This window comes from Solanum pennellii, chromosome 1, assembly GCF_001406875.1.
Source record: "Solanum pennellii chromosome 1, SPENNV200".
In the NCBI taxonomy this organism is placed as follows: Eukaryota; Viridiplantae; Streptophyta; class Magnoliopsida; order Solanales; family Solanaceae; genus Solanum; species Solanum pennellii.
In genome coordinates, this window is record NC_028637.1 from 16305974 (window position 1) to 16310508 (window position 4535).

General features: G+C 30.7%; 1 long non-coding RNA gene across 1 annotated transcript; it reads left to right on the top strand.

Annotated features, from left to right (window-relative positions):
* The first annotated feature begins 2147 nt into the window (after window positions 1-2147).
* On the top strand, window positions 2148-4240 carry LOC107014647. The gene is made up of 2 exons (XR_001456262.2): window positions 2148-2703; window positions 3776-4240. It is a non-coding gene; the product is annotated as an uncharacterized LOC107014647 (long non-coding RNA).
* Window positions 4241-4535: the final 295 nt, after the last annotated feature.

Below are 4535 nucleotides of genomic sequence, written 5' to 3' on the forward strand. Positions count from 1 at the left end.
GTGGGCATTTAGTATCAAATATAAATATCTGTAAGATTTTATCGATTATCAATTTATATTGAGCATAGTTACTCTTTTTTTTATCATTATGTATCAACTAAATATTAAGATACTTTCTAATCACATTAATTTGAAATCTCCTACTCATGATTTTCTTCCTTTTTTCACTCCACAAATCTCTTCGTAGTTACTTTCATTAATCAATTTTTTAACTTAAAATTGTTTCTCTTTCCAATTAATGATTTCAAGTTATTCAAGAAGTTGATTTACTTCAATCCTTCAGTTTTCAAAAGTTTTTTTTTTTAAAAAAATCATTTAAAAAATTACTGAATCTTTTACTCCCAGTCTCTTTATGGAATAGAGGTGAAAAAACATTGCTAATACATAGAGTTCATCATGGAGTGTATTTGGAATGGTTTCAGGAATTTCTAATGGCGATCTTCGTACACTTCATTCCGCTGGTTCGATCTTTCAAATTTTTGGACTTACTTTCAACGTATCTCGCCTCTTTTGATTAATACATTAGTCTTTAACACTTATTCGGTTCATCACTGCTACAATAACCTTTGTTTTATTCCGTGTGCCATGTTCATTTTTAAGGTATTAATATATAACTATAATGTTGTTGAATCTTTAATTAGTGTTTATCATGTTCAATATAAATTGTACTTAATATATAGACTTTGTATCATGTATCACACACCAAAAAACATACTATTTCGAGCAATTACAGGTATAATGTCTTTCTAAAAAGATATATAGTATTTTTCAAACTAAATACGATACATAAATAATAATGTATCATGCACTTATCTTTTACACATGATATGTAAATTCAAATACATACTAAATGTATCTGATACATATAACTATTATCAAACAATAACGTATCGATTTCAAACCTATAATCTTATGGGCAACAATTTCTTATTTAATGTATCAGTAGATATACAACACTTAAAAGAATCTTCATGATGTATCTTTTCTAAAATTTTGATAGTTTTGAATCAAAATAAAAGGATCTTCGATGAATTAGGAGAATAATTTTGAAGCTCAAAATTTTTCAAATTGTTTGAATCAAATTTAAAGGATCTTCAATAAACTATAGGACAAAAAGCTTTAATCTCAAAATTTTCAACAATCTTGGATCAAAATTGAAAGGATATTGGATAAACTTGAAGATCCACAAAAGAAATCATCTGTCCAACAACAGTTTCATCACTTTTTTATCCTTCACAACTTACCTAGATTATCCAAAATTACAACAAATTTTTTTTGAATCAAATCTGAAAGATTTTTTGGCTGGATAATTAGGGATTAAGAATTGACATTGTACATATCAAGCAGGTTTCATATCACTTTTCGTTGGCAAATATAAGAAATGTACTTTCAGAGGATCTAAACTAGACGCACTATCTCATGTGCATGCTTTTAGGTTAAGCCCATGGATGAAGAATTCTGCCACCAGAATTGGAAATGCAGAAAAACTGTTCTTCAATAATTGTTTATGTGCATGAAACTTGAGAATGTTTCCTGCATCGAACAAGACAAATTTTATCAATCAATATAATCTGTTACTAACAATATCATGTGTGCATTCTCATATATTTATCTATGTATGATTGAAAGTAAGAATATACGTAAGAAAAATTAAAATATTCATTATGTATCGTATGATTTTTTTAGCTAATGAATGGAATAGAGAGAACAACGAACAAGAATAAGAATTTAATTTGTGATTGTTTTGATTTGTTACAATATTAAATTCTTGACAATAATTTTGAATGAAATATAGCAATTTATGGGATTTTAATTTATTTTGCAGTTTTTCCCCTTAATTTGCGCAAATACTAGAGACCTTAATTTGACTTTTCATTTTTCCCCCTAATAAGTGTAACAAATTGATACATAATTTATCAATAATAATGTATCTAGATCTTTAATTATGCATCTGAAATACCTAAAAGATGTGAAATTTGTGTAATTAGAAAAAGAATAGAGATAGAAAATAATTTAAATTTTACACTATGAAATTTATGTAAGTTTTACCTTTACCCAGTCCAACCCAATTCATTTTCTCTACAATCCAATTATTCCTATCAGCCCATTAACAATACCAAAAGATCCCATATGCATACAACATACAGTAGCCGACCCGACCCGACCGACCCTGTTCTTCTTCTCTATCGTCAATCACTCAGAAACGCCGCATTAATCAAGAAAACTCGGAAAAAAGCCACGTCTCCTTTTGCTGCAACGCCCCATACTCGTCCCGTCCCTTTTTCCCTCTTTTTTCGCTGAGTTTCAGAGAAAAATACAACTCTCCATCCCTCTTTACTGTTGCCTCGAAAAAGAACGAATAAATTTCAAAATCAAACGAGTTTTCTCCCTAAACCAACCCCAAATTCCTCTATATAAACATCCATCTTCTTTAGTGTTGAGGGGAGAAAATCGGGGGCAAAAAAGAATTTGTTGTGGGAAAAAGTAGAGACAGAAAACAAGGGGATTTTGAAGTATTGATCTTTGTTACTCAAAAACAAGAGCATTTTAGGTGGAATACTCTATCAAAAACATAGAGGAATTTTCAGTTTTTTCTCCTCTTTCTCGGAGCAATTTTGCTCGCCGGAGCTCATTGGAATCGATTCAGGTGGTGGAAGTTCCTCAAGGTTTAGCTCATCGTCCTAAAGCGTTGTTCCAAGAAAGGTATCCTCGCTTCCTTTTATACTCCGTTTCAATGTAGCATATTTTGTGTATTCGATACTCTATGCAAGGATTGTCAATGAGAGAATGTTGGTTTTGTGGTTAGCTTGTCCATAGTCTTGTTTTCTTATAAGTTTTGGGCAGCGAGTTTGAATCCCATATCAATTAGTTCATTAATTAGATTTGTATCTATACTGTAGTTAAATCTATGCTTTGTTGTGTCTAAAAATGGATTTGAAGTTTATTTAGTTTCCATTCCAAGATTATTAACTATGCAGTTCAGTTTCTTCTTTGTTTTCTTGTGTTCTGAGTCTTCCTCTCCGTACTTTTTAAATGCCCATCTGTCAGCCAAATCTCATAGTATTCATTCATGCTCTGGCCAACCTAAATGTTGGTTGTGTTTCTCTTATTTTTCAGTTGTTATTATAATGTTCATAACTCGTCATAATCTAATTTTGGCTTGACCCGTATGCTCATTGTTAGCTTATTCTTATATGTGTCTAGTCATTTACATGCTAGAATCATTTTGGCTTCAAAAATGAGACTTGGAACATGATTGTCTTGTTTTATATCTAATTTCGTTGTTTCACTAGTTAAACATGACTTCTTTAACTTCTTTCGTTTTCTACTTTGTATTAAACTAGTCAGATAGCCTAATTATGCTAAATACATGCTTATTTGTTCATCTTGGTGCCTTTGATTGTAAAAATTGTGATCATTTCTCTGAGTTTATTTTGTTTAGTTCGGTAGTTTGTTGCCTCTGTCTTGTCTTAGCCGTGAGTTCCTATTTTCCTAGCATTTAGATTTTTCTGTATCTCTTGGTGAAAGCCAATTTCCTAGAATTGTTCATGTTTTCAAAAGCTCAAATACAACTCGAACATAGCTTATATATACTATTATCTTAAGTGACTATCTTCTTTTATTTCATAATAATATTTTGTGTATCTTTCCAAGAAAGACATAAGTTGTTACTTTTCTTTGCATGGTGTATTTGATTTGGATTTTACATTTGTTAGTTCCAGCTGTTTTGGTTTGGCATTGATTCATATTTTTTCTTTCTTTTTGTTTGTATGAGCCTTCTGAGTCCATGGAGGACTTCTCTCTTGCATTCTCGAGCTGAGACATAGAGGATTGAATTTTGTTTGAGTCAGCCTCTTAAATGTTCAAAGAAATTGGAAGCTGAGACAGGTCCCAAAAATACCCAAAAATGGTTGTATACATTCATTATTCATCGATATAAAGGTCGAAAAAGGTGAAATTATAGGGTTGAGGCAAAATACAGGTGTTCGGAAGTAAGAAATACATGGAAATAGCTGGTATACATGCCGATATACACTTATATACAGACAATGTATACAATAACGGGATTGGGTTAAAACCCAAAAAATTGCAGCGAAATTGGCCCAATAGGGGCCCAATTTCACCACCTCTTTCACTCTCATAATTGTTTTGATTATGTTGACTAATGTTATTTTACTCTAACTTTAGAACTGATAATTAACTTACTTAAATCCCCTAAAAGATGAGTTATTTTTCTTTATGTTGGTTTACTATTTCAACATTTTTTGCAATAATTTATTTTTATGTCAAGTATATCAGTAGAATTAATATCTTTAGTTAAGTCAAATCTATGTCCTTAAAAAATATATTCTTTAATGTTTTTCACTTAACCGCAATTTACTATTTTTAAAAAGGGAAAAGGATAAAAAATATCCTCCAACTTTGATCTATTCTTTAAATTTAACCTCGCAGTTAAAATGAAGTTTATTTTACCCCTTCCGTTACTAATTTCACCAAATTTACCCCTCATTTGATTGATCGATCCAAATTGACTA